This window comes from Ursus maritimus, unplaced genomic scaffold (assembly GCF_017311325.1).
Source record: "Ursus maritimus isolate PB19 unplaced genomic scaffold, ASM1731132v1 scaffold_18, whole genome shotgun sequence".
NCBI classification, from domain to species: domain Eukaryota; kingdom Metazoa; phylum Chordata; class Mammalia; order Carnivora; family Ursidae; genus Ursus; species Ursus maritimus.
Window position 1 is genome coordinate 43,925,090 of NW_024424230.1, and position 12,979 is coordinate 43,938,068.

General features: G+C 35.1%; 1 protein-coding gene across 3 annotated transcripts in view; it reads left to right on the top strand.

Moving 5' to 3' along the window:
• Window positions 1–12,979, top strand: part of SS18 (SS18 subunit of BAF chromatin remodeling complex) — an 82,850-nt gene that overhangs the window by 67,536 nt on the left and 2,335 nt on the right. The gene's annotated exons all lie outside the window — the stretch shown is intronic.

Genomic DNA, 12,979 nt, shown 5'->3' on the forward strand with positions numbered 1-12,979 from the left:
ATCCTTGGGGCGCTTGGGTGGCTCAGTCGGTTGAGCATCTGATTCTTGATTTCACCTGAGGTCATGATCTCAGGGTTGTGAGATCAAACCCCTTGTCAGGCTCAGCGGGGAGTCGTCTTCTCTCTCTCTGCCCTCCGCGCCCCGCCCCCCGCCTGTCGCCCACTGCCCCTCCCCCGGCCCATCCCCTCTCTCTAAAATAAATAAATAAATCTTTAAAAATAGTAACATCCTCCATTGCTTGCTGTATAGTAGCCCCCCTTACCCACAAAGGATACGTTCCAATACCCTCAGTAGATGCCTAAAACCATAGATAGTACTGAACCCTGTATATACTATCTTTCCTATACATATATACCTATGATAAAATTTAATTTATAAATTAGGCGCAGTAAGAGATGAACAACAGTAAAGAATAATAAAAGAATAATTATAACAATATACTATAATAAAAGTTATACAAATGTGGTCTTTCTCAAAATATCTTATTGTACTGTATTATTCACCTTTCTTATGATGATGTGGACTGATAAAATGCCTAGGTGATGAGGTGAAGTGAGGGGAATGACATAGGCATTGTGACATAGTGTTAGGCTGCTGTTGACTTTCTGATGATGTGTCAGGAGGATCTTCTGTTACTGGACCACAGTTGACCATGGGTAACTGAAACTACAGAAAGCCAAACCGTGGCTAAGGTGGGACAGTTGTATTTCTCCACCCTTCTGTATTTAAACAACTTTAAATATAAAATGCACATATTAAAAGTGTACTCTTTGATACTTTTTGATGGGTCAAAATTTTTCAATTTTACCTGTTCTAACACATGTATAGTGATAGCTCATTATGCTTTTCATTTTCATGTCCCAGAGGACTAGTGATAATGACGTATCATGTGCTTATTTTCCATCTATGTATCTTTTCTGAAATGTCTGCTCAAATCTTGCTTATTTGAAAATTCAGTTCTTTATTTTCTTACTGTTGAGTATTGAGAGGTCTTTCTATATTGTACATACAAGTCCTTTATCAAGTATATAATGTGCAAATAGTTTTCTCCAGTCTGTGGCTTCTCTTTTCATTCTTTCAGCATTGTCTTTTTTTTAAATGTTTTTTTATTATATTATGGTAGTCACCATACAGTACATCTCTGGTTTTTGATGTAAAGTTCAATGATTCATTAGTTGCGTATAACACCCAGTGCACCATGCAGTCCGTGCCCTCCTTACTACCCATCACCAGCCTATCCCATTCCCCCACCCCCCTCCCCTCTGAAGCCCTCAGTTTGTTTCTCAGAGTCCATAGTCTCTCATCAGCATTGTCTTTTGAAGAGAGGAACTTTAAAGTTTTTATGAAGTGCAATTTATCAACGTTTTCTTTTATAGATCACGCTTTTGATATTATATGTGGGAAATCTTTACGTAATCTAGAGTCATAAAGATCTTCTCTTAATTCTTCTAGAAGCCTTATATTTTTAGACTTTACATTTAAGTCTGTAATCCATTTCGAGTTAATTTTTGTAGGAAGCACAAATTGAAGTTTGTATTTTTGTTTTTAAATGGATAGCTAATTTTCTGAGCACCGTTTGTTGAAAAGACTATCCTTTCTCTACTGAATTGTCTTTGAACTTTTGCTGAATATCGTAACTATGTCTATTTCTGGACTGATGTATTTATCAGTCTTTATGTTAATACCATGCTGTCTTTATTACTATAGTTTTTTTTTTTTTTTTAAAGATTTTATTTATTTATGTGACAGAGATAGAGACAGCCAGCGAGAGAGGGAACACAAGCAGGGGGAGTGGGAGAGGAAGAGCAGGCTCCCAGCAGAGGAGACTGATGTGGGGCTCGATCCCATAACGCCGGGATCACGCCCTGAGCCGAAGGCAGGTTAACCGCTGTGCCACCCAGGTGCCCCATATTACTATAGTTTTAAAGTAAGTTTTGAAACTAGGTGTTGTTAGTTTCCCAACTTTGTTCTTTTTCAAAATTGTTTAGGCATTTTAAGTTTTTTGCATTTCCATATAAGTTTTAAAATCAGCTTGTTAGTTTCTCAAAAAAGCCTACTGATATTTTGATGGAGATTGCCTTTAATGTATAAATTTGGAGACAACTATATCTTAACGTGATGTCAGTGAGTGGCATCCTATGAGCACGGCATATGTCCCCTTAAAAATTTTTTTCAACAGTGTTATGTAGTTTTCAGCATACAGGTCTTACATTAATTTTTGTCAGATTTATCTCTAGGTATTTTATATTTTTGATACTATAGTAAATTTTTTGAAATTTCAATTTATAGTTATTAATTACTGGTTATATAAAAGTATAGTTTATTTTTACATTTGATATTTTATCAAACCTGTAACATTAACTCATTATTTCTATTAGTTTTTTGTAGATTCCTTTAAAATTTCCACATAGAAATCATGGTACCTGTGAATAAAGACTATTTTTTTCCTTCTATAATCTGAATTCTCCGCCTCCCTCCCCCTTAATCTATCCCTTCCTTAAAGCCTCTAGTACGATGTTGAATAGAAATAGTTGGGACATCTTTTGTCTTATTCCTAATCTTAGGGAGATAACAATGAGCTTTTCAGGCTTACATAAGTTATGTAGGGTTTGTGTAGGTGTCCCTTATCAAGTAGGGATGGTTGCCTGTATTCTAGTTTGCTGAGAATTTTTATTAGGAATGAATGTTGAAATTGTCAAATGATTTTTCCTTATCTTTTGGAAGAATCATAGCTTTCCTTTTTTAACTTAGTATGTTAAATAATCTTTGAAAATCAAGAATTTTTTTGATATTCAAGTTTTAAATCAATCTTGGATAGCTAGGATAAACTTCACTTGGTCATGATGTATTATTATCCTTTTTATATGTTGTTGGAGTTGATCACCTAAAATTTTGTTAAGAATTTTTCATCTATACTTACGAGAGATATTGGACTCTAGTTTTCTTTTAATGTCTTTATCTGGTTTTGTTATCAAAATAGCATGGGCTTCATAAAGTGAGTTGGAAGGAAATCACCCCTCTTCAGTTTTCTTTTCTTTTCTTTTTTTTTTTTTTAAAGATTTTATGTATTTATTCATGAGAGACAGAGGGGGGGAGAGAGAGAGAGAGAGAGAGAGAGGCAGAAGCAGAGGGAGAAGCAGGCTCCCTGAGGAGCAGGGAGCCTGATGTAGGCCTTGATCCCAGGACCCTGGGATCATGACCTGAGCCGAAGGTAGATGCTTAACCAACTGAACCACCCAGGCGCCCTCCTTCTTCAGTTTTCTTGAAGGATTTGCGTAAAATTGGTATTATTCCTTGTAAAATGTTTGATACAATGCACCAGTGAAGCTGTTTGGGCCTGGATTTTCTTTGCAGGAAGGTTTTTAATTTCCTTTATTAGACATAGGTGTATTCAGGTTATCTATTTCTTCTTGAGATTATTTGTATTTGTTGAAGGATTTGTCCATTTCATTTGTTTTGTCGAATGATTCCCTTTTTATCCTTTTGGTATCTCTAGTATCAGTAGTGATATTATCTCTTTCATTTCTGGTATTGGTAATGTGTATCTTCTCCATCTTTCTCTTTTTTTGTCCCCCAAGTAATCTGGCTACTGGTTTTTATGTACTTCATTGATCTTCTCAGGGAGCCGCTTTTTGTTTTATAGATTCCCCCTGCCACCCTCCCCAGCTTTGTTTTTCTTTTTCCTTGATTTCTGCCCTCTTCTTTATTATTTCTTTTCTCCTGCTTGCTTTGGGTTTCATTTGCTCATCTCTTCCAATATCCTAAGGTAATAGCTGAATTCTCATTGATTTAAGAACTGCAGGGGTGCCTGGGTGGCTCAGTCGTTAAGCGTCTGCCTTCGGCTTAGGGCGTGAGCCCAGGGTCCTGGGATCGAGCCCTGCATCAGGCTCCCTGCTCTGCTGGGAGCCTGCTTCTTCCTCTCCCATTCCCTCTGCTTGTGTTCCCTCTCTCGCTGGCTGTCTCTCTCTCTGTCAAATAAATAAATCTTAAAAAAGAAAAAAAAGAACTGCCTTCCTTCCTAATTTAGGTGTTCATTGCTGTAAATTCCCCTCTAAGTACTTCTTTAACTGCAGCCCACAAATTTTTATATGTTGTGTTTTTATTTTCAATCAGTTGAAAATATTTTCTGATTTTGCTTTTGATTTCTTCTTTGATCCAGGTGTTGTTTAGAAGTGTATAATTTAGTTTTCAAATATTTGGAGATTTTCCAGATATTTTTCTGTCAGATTTCTCATTTAGTTCCATCATCATAATTCCATCAACATTAATTAACTTGAATTCTTCTACATTTATTGAGACTTACTTTATGGCCCACAATATGGTCTGTGAGGATGTTCTATAAATGTTAGATCAAGTTGGTTGATAGTGTTCAAGTCTCCTATGACTTAGCTGATTTTTTTTCTACTCAGTTACTGAGGAAAACATATTAAAATCTTTGGCTATAATAGTGTGTTTGTCTATCTTTCTTTGCAGTTCTGTCCATTTTTGCTTCGTGTATCTTAATGCTACCTTTATAAGGTTTATACATTTTTAGGAATTTTATGTCTTGATTAATTTATTCCTTTACTATTATGAAATAACTTTCTTTATCCTTGATAATATTCTTTGCTCTGAGATCTTTTTGATATTAATATACCCACACCAACTTCCTTTGGATTATTGATAGAATTACATGTCTTTTTTTATCCTTTTATTTTTTTTAAAGATTTTATTTTTAAGTAATCTCTGCATTCAATGTGGGACTCGAATTTACAACCCCAAGATTAAGAGTTGTGTGCTCTACTGACTGAGCCAGCCAGACACCCCTTAATCCTTTTATTTTTAACATATTTGTGTTTTTATATTTAAATTGTTTTTTGTGAAGGCAGCATTTGTCAAGTCTTGCCTTTTTATCCAATCTGACAATCTCTGCCTTTTAATGGAGGGGTTTTTACATTATGTTTTATGTGATTATGGATTTGGTTGAAATCACATCATCTTGATTTTTTTTTCTTATTTTGTTCTTTATTCTCTTTTTCTTCTTTTTCTGTCTTATTTTGAACTTTTTTTCTGCTTTAAAAAGAAACTATCTTAATATAATCCATATACCATTCAATTAACTCACCATTTTAGAGTGTACCATTCAATGAGATTTTTTTTTTCTTTAGTTTGTTCATTTTTCTCTAAACATCCAGCCCTAGGAAACAAGTAGTTTACTTTCAGTCTGTATAGATTTTCTTATTCTGGTATTTGAGATAAATGGAGTCATGCAATATGTGTTGTTTTGTGATTGGCTTCTTTCACTTAGTGTAATGTTTTCAAGGTTCACCCATCTTGTAGCATATTTTAGGTGATATTATACCACCTTATGTGTAGTATACATACATATACAATGAAAGTTTACTTTCATTTCTTTTTTTTCAACCTTTGTGTTAGTGTTGTAAATTTTACTTGTACATGTGTTATAAACTGTATAGTATATGGAGTTTATTTTGTTTTAAAAAAGCAATTATCCTTTAAAGATATTTAAATAATAAGAAAAAATCATTTGTTTACCATTTCTGGTCCTCTTGATTCCTAGGGTGGATTCCTAGTTCCATCTGGTATCATTTTCTTTTGCGTGAAGGAAAGGAAATTGTTTTTAACATTTGTTGTTACGCAGGTCGTCAGTTTCTCTATGCTCGAGAAAGTTCCATTATTTTTTTTAAAGATTTTATTTATTTATTTGACAGAGAGAGAGACAACCAGCAAGAGAGGGAACACAAGCAGGGGGAGTGGGAGAGGAAGAAGCAGGCTCCCAGCAGAAGAGCCTGATGTGGGTCTTGATCCCAGAACGCTGGGATCATGCCCTGAGCCGAAGGCAGATGCTTAACGACTGAGCCACCCAGGCGCCCCTCTTCCTTATTGAAAAATATTTATTCTAGATATAGAATTCTAGTTTGACAGGTTATTTTTTTGTTTTGTTTTGTTTTTTTACTTTCAGCTCTTTAAAAATATGGCTCCACTGTCATCTTGCTTATATTATTTCTAAGGAGGCATCTGCTGTTATTCTTCTCTTTCTTTTCTGGTAGTTGGTATTTATCTTTTTTTTTTTTAAGATTTTTTATTTATTTATTTGACAGAGAGAGAGACAGCCAGCGAGAGAGGGAACACAAGCAGGGGGAATGGGAGAGGAAGGAGCAGGCTCCCAGCGGAGCAGGGAGCCTGATGCGGGGCTCAATCCCAGGATCCTGGGATCACGCCCTGAGCTAAAGGCAGATGCTTAACGACTGAGCCACCCAGGCACCCCTGGTATTTGTTTTTTTGGCTGTTTTTTAAGATTTTCCCTTTATGAAATTATTTGGTTGTGTTTTATGCTTAGGGTTCATATATCTTCTTGGATTAGTAGCTTTTTGGTTGTCATCAAATTGGGAAAAATTCTGACCAAGTATTTTCCCTTCTCTTACCCGTGTATCCCTTTCTGTCCTCTCCAATTACACAGTTAGTTGATTCCAATTACATGTATATTCGGCTGGTTAAACTTCCACCATAGTTCACTGATACTTTATTTCTTGTTTTCCTTTTTTTCTGTTTTATTTTGAGTAGTTTCTTTTGCTGTGTCAAAAAAATCACTAATGTTTTCTTGTTCATTGTTTTATCTACTTTTAATCCATTCCCGGGTATTTTTCATCTCTCGAATTTCAGTTTGGGGTTTTTTTCTAGAATTTCAATTTGGGTCCTTTTTATGTCTTCCATGTCTCTGCCTAAATTTTTGAACATATGGAATACAAGTATGATAACTGTTTTAATATCTTTTTCCTGATAATTCTTAACATCTGGGTCAGTTTTGATTGATTTTTTTTTTCCTTTTCATTATGGGTCATTTTTCTCATCCTTTGTATGCATGATAATGTTTGATTGTATGCCAGAAATTATGAATATCACTTTTACTCTTGTGGTAGATACATATGTATTCTTAGAAATATTCTTAAGCTTTGTTTTGGGATACAGTTAAGTAACGTAGACACATCTTGATCTTCTGGGGATTGCTTTTAAGGTTTGTTAGTCAGGACCAAAGCTGTGTTTAGTCCTCTGCTAAGTATTTCTGCTAAGTAACTTTTCGAGTACCTGACCCAATGCCCTTGAATTGTGAGGTTTTTCACTTTCGCTGGTGGAAGTAAGCACTATATCTGTTTCTTTATGAGTGCCAAGTGTTGTTTTCTCTAATTCTTTTAGTTGTTTCTTTCCTTAGACTGATATTTTCCTTGAATGCATTTGCATATCAGTACTATAGTGAATACTCAAGAGAGTTCCTCTGCATACCTGCACAGTTCTCTTTCTGTGCATTTCTCTCCTTTCTAGTACTCTATCCTATGAACTCTAGCTCCTGTTTTCCCTCCAGACTCTAAGCTTTGTGTCTTTAACTCAGATGCAGCCTTAGTTCCACTCCACACACTGCAGTGTAGAGACTCTCAGTGCAGTAAAATGTATAACCAGAGGGCTCACCTCATTTGTTTCCAATTTCTCAAATTGCTCTTCTTTGTTACCTTGTGTCCTGAATGTGATCATTTCATATGTTTTGAGTGGTTTTTGGGTAAACCCATCTTGACTGGAAGCGTGCTTTAATTTTTTTTAAATAGGCTTTATAGTTTTGAGCAGTTTTAGGTTCACAACAAAATAGAGTGCAAAGTACAGAGAGTTTTCATATAAACCTTACCCCTACATATACATAGCCTCTCCTGCTATCAGCATCCCAGAGTGGTCCGTTTGTTATAATCAGTGAACTTAGATTGAGAGATCATTATCACCCCAAGTCCATAGTGTCCATTAGGATTCACTCTTGGTGTTGTACATTCTGTGGGTTTTGACAAATGTATAATGACATGTATCCACTATTATAGTATCATACAGAATAGTTTCATTGCCTTAAAAAACCTCTATGCTCCCCCTATTTATCTCTCTCTCCTCCCTAACCCCTGGCAACCAATGGTCTTTTTACTATATTCATATTTTTGCCTTTTCCAGAATGTCATATACTTGGAATCATATAGTATGTAGCCTTTTCATTTCACTGGCATTTCATTCATAGTAATATGCCTTTAAGTCCTCCTCATGGCTTGATAGCATATTTCTTTTTAGTGCTGAATAATATTCCGTTGTCTGGATGTACTGGTTTGTTTATCCATTCATTTATTGAAACACATCTTGGTTGCTTCCAAATTTTGGCAATTATGAATAAAACTGCTATAAACTTCCATGTGCAGGTTTTTGTGTGGGCATAAATTTTCAACTCATTTGGATAAAAACCAAGGAGCACGCTTGCTGGATTATATGGTAAGAGTCTGTTTAGTTCTGTGAGAAACTGCCAAACTGTCTTCCATAGTGGCTGTACCATTTTGCATTCTCAGCAGCAATCTGTCATTCTACATCCTTGCCAGCATTTGGTGTTGTTAAGTGTTCAGGATCTTGGCGATTCTCATAGGTGTGTAGCAGCATCTCATTGTTTTAATTTGTATTTCCCTAATGACATGATGTGGACATCTTTTCATACACTTATTTGCCGGCTTTATATCTTAAGTGAGATGTCAGGTCAGATCTTGACCCATTTTTTTAATTGGGTTGTTTGTTCTCTTATTGATGAGTTTTAAGAGTATTTTGTTATTTTGGATAGCAGTCCTTATCAGATGTGTCTTTTGTAAATATTGTATTGTCTTCATGGCTTGTTTTCTCACTCCTTTGACATTGTCTTCTGCAGAGTAACAAATTTTACTTTTAATGAAGTCCATCTTACCAATTATTTCTTCCATGGGTTATGCCTTTGGTGTTGTGTCTAAAAAGTCATTACCAAACTCAAAGTCACCTAGGTTTTCTTCAATGTTATCTTCTAGGAGTTTTATTCTTGTGTATTTTCCACTTTGAGTTAATTCTTGTGAAGGGTTTAGGATCTGTGTCTTGATTTGTTTTTTTGCATGTGGACGTCCAGTTGTTCCAGCACCATTTTGAAAAGACTCTCTGCTCCTTTGTATTACCTTTGCTTTTTTGTCAAAGATCAGTTTACTGTATTTATGTGGGTTTATTTCTGGGCTCTCTTTAAATGTTCCGTTGATCTATTTTTCTGTTCTTTCACCAGTACCACACTGTCTTGACTGCTGTAGCTTTATAGTAAGTCTTGAAGTCAGAACTCTCAGTCCTCTGGCTTTGTTCTTCTTTAATATTGTGTGGCTATTCCGGGTCTTCCACCTCTCTCTGTAAACTTTAGAATCAGTTTGTCAGTAACCATAAGTAACTTGCTGGGATTTTGTTTGGAATTGTGTTGACTCTTTAGATCACGTTTGGAAGAATTGGCATTTTAACAATATTGATTTTCCTATCCACGAACATGTGACATTTCTCCATTTATTTAGGTCTTTTTTAAAATTGTTTCATCAGTTTTTTAGTTTATCTCATGTACATTTTATGTATATTTTGTTAGATTTATACCTAATTGTCATTTTTGTGCTAACGTTAATAGTATTGTTTTTAATTTCAAATTCCCCTTGTTCATTGCTGGTATATAGGTAAGTGATTGACTTTTGTATGTTAACCTTGGTTTTTTTGTTGTTGTTGTTGAATCTTGGGGTTTTCTACCTAGATGATCATGTCATCTGCATACCTTTATTTCTTTTTCTTATTGCATAAGCTAGGATTACTAGTACAGTGTTGTAAAGGGGTGGTGGTTGCCTTCTTCCTCATTTTAGTGGGAAAGTTTTATTAATTATGTTAGATGCTTAAATTTTTCAGTGTAGCATGTATCTCCATGTGATAGATTATGTATTATTTATTGTCGTACTCTCTTCCCCTAGAATATCAGTCCTTTAAAGACATCACCATGTCTATTTTTTATCACTGTTGAGTTTCTATCACCTAGTAGAACATACCAATTAGCAGTAAATATTGATAAATAAAGTATAAATAAGTGAATAAGGGCTTTACTTCCTAAATTTGAATGGTGATCATAAGAATACAGAAAGAAATCCCTAAAAAGTATTGTGACAATAATTTTAAGACTTTTATATGATTAGATGAATAAAAGAAAGAAAGTTAAAGGTGATTGGTGTTGCTCAGGTTTCTAGCCTGGGGACAACTCTTCATTTAGTACACTCTCCTTAGATAATCTCCTTTACTCACATGGTTTCAATTTACCATGCTCTTGACTCCCAGATCTCTATTTGTAGTCTGACTCTTGCTTCTCAAAATCAGATGCCTACTGGACATCTCCACTTAGAGGTATCATAAGTATATCAGTTCAGCATAGCCAAAATAAATTCACAGTTTTTCTACCCAAACTTACTCCTTTCTGTATTTATTCCCTATCAAAGAAGAGAGGTACTATCAAGCTAGAATGCCAAGTGCCACTTTTTATATCCAAGTCTGTCTCCCTCTATCTAATACGTGACAGAATCTTGTTAACCCTCCTTCCTAAAGTTCTTTAATTCATCCAGTTCTCTGTAATCACCGCCTTATCTTAGTTGAGACCATCAACATCTCCTAGGTTCATCATGGCAAGATCCTTCCACACTGTCTTCTTGCTTCCTTTCTCATTCATTCTTTACACCCTAGTCAGAGGAATTTTATAATTAAAAAAAAATATTGAAGCAGCAGACATAGAGAAGCTGAAGAGAGTTGGAGTGATTTGCCCAGAGGATAGAGCCAAGAAGTGGTGGAGCTGGGTGGCACATTCTGAGTGACTGGAGCCTGTACTGACGACTAGAGCCCACTTTCCCCGGCTGCCTCCAGTAATATCAGTGAGGACTTGAGTAGTTTGTAGAGCAGTTCCAGGTTTTCTGTTCTAATAACGTTTTGAGGTGATTACAATTACTCTCACTTGTTAGATGAGAAAACTGAGAAAGGGAGGATAGGTAACTTTCTCAAGGATGAGAAGCTGTTATGTTAGGTGGTGGAGTTAATGCTAGAAGTTGGTGTCTGGCTCCCAAACCTATACTTTTTAATTCTGGGATTTGCTCATGGTTGCAGATATACAGTGTACTTTTTTGGGCTTACTTGTTATCTGATTTGGTCCTAGCACTGTGATCAAGCATGGGTCAACTTTTTAAAATTCTCAGCATCTCAATTTCTTCATTTATAAAATGGAGATAATATTTACTTACAGGTTGTAGATGGACACAAAGCATTTAGTGTAGGGTCTGACACATGGTAAGGTCTTAGTTCAACTGAGATACAGAGATTGCTATATCTCTATATGTTGGGATTGCTATTATTAGTATTAGCCAGACTTCTTCTTTCTGTTACTTCAGGCTCTGTGTTACCAAGTAATTAATAGCATCTGCTTCTCATTATTGTATATTCCTTTTTACACTCCACTTCCCTAAGTGTTCTATACCTATTTTTCCAGCCTGCCTTTGCTTTAGCTATTCCCTTATTTGAAGTGCCTCATTTTCTTTTCTCTGCAATTCAGAGTTTTACTATTTTCTTAAGATTTCCACATTCTCTGAAATATTTTTCTGATTATTTTAGCTGTGTTAATCTTTTCATTTCTGAACTCTTATAGAACTTCTGTAATTGTACTTTATTTATTTCTAAGTTTTACCTTCCCTGTTTTTCAAATTTATTATGGTTATGAGCTTATAATATTTGCTCAGTAAATGTTTATAATTGCTTGAATATAGTATTTGGCAGACATTATTGAAGAAGTCTTACGTGTCAGTGCCAGGCAATCTTCAGTACTTGGGACATCAGGATGGATAAGCCCTAGTCCCTACCCTTACTACCCTCAAGTAATTCATAATATAGTAGATAAATTATAGCTTATATTTATGTAGCACAGCAGTTCTTAACCTCTCTTCTGCTTTCACATCATTCATAATATGTGCAAGTCACTTTCATCATTAATATCTCATTATACATATTCACTAGGGGAGCATTTCCCTCCAGCATTGAGGCTTACTTATTTATAATATTTTAAAATTTTTAAAAGCCCTTCCTCATGTCCTCTCTTATTTAAATGTCCTAACAAACAGATGATGAAGGAATTAATGTAGCCATGAATGGAAAGAAAATTGAGATCTAGAGATGGAGATGTTACAGTCCTACCTTTTAAGTGTGAAAAAAATGAGTCTCAGAGCTTTTTTTGACTCAGATGGAAAGTTAGCAGTAGAGTTGGGACTTAGATTACCCTAAATACTGAAGCTGAATTTAGCAGTTGAATAAGAAGTTCCTGATGCTAAGCACTGGCTTATATTTCTTCTTTTAAACTTTGTATTGTAGGGATCTTTACACAACTACAAAAAAAGAGTAGTATCATGAATCCCTGTATATGTGTCAACCAACTTCAACAATTATCAACATTTTACTAATGCTGTTTTTATATACCCCTGTGCTACTTTTTTTTCTTTTAAGAGTATTTTAAAGCAAATAAATATTTCAAGATGAGCACTGACTTTAAGTTTTGTTGACTATAGCTATGGAAAGGACATTAATATTTTTAAAATGCCTTAATTCTCTTTATAGTGCATTATTCAATTAGATATATAGTGGCGTTCAACAGATTTTCAAATGTATCTATCTATTTCTATGGAAATGTCAAGTTTTAGGGTGCTGGTTCTTGAGGTGTAGAAGTAGCTCAATTCTAGAATACTTTCTTGATAGAAAATGATAAATATGACTTGGAGGGGGAAATTTAGCCAAAGGAAACAGCTGATTATGTGCTTCCTATGAGTACTGTTTTTGGAAAATAGGTGCTTTTAAGAACATTTAGGAAGTTTTTGTTAAAAATATGTATTTTCTAATAGGTCTCTCTTTTCTTCTCCCATTCTTTTTCTTTTCCAGAGGAAGAGATATCCCTTCTCTTCTCTAAAATCTAACCCTAACAGCTATACTGTACATTATTTACCTCCCTTGTAGAATTCTGCTCCTTCATTTATCACCTCTTTTTATCTGTACTCTCTTTGTCTCTTCCGTCCTGTCAGCCTACAGGCCTTCAAGTCTATCTTATTAAAAGCAACAAAAACAAAACAAACTTCCC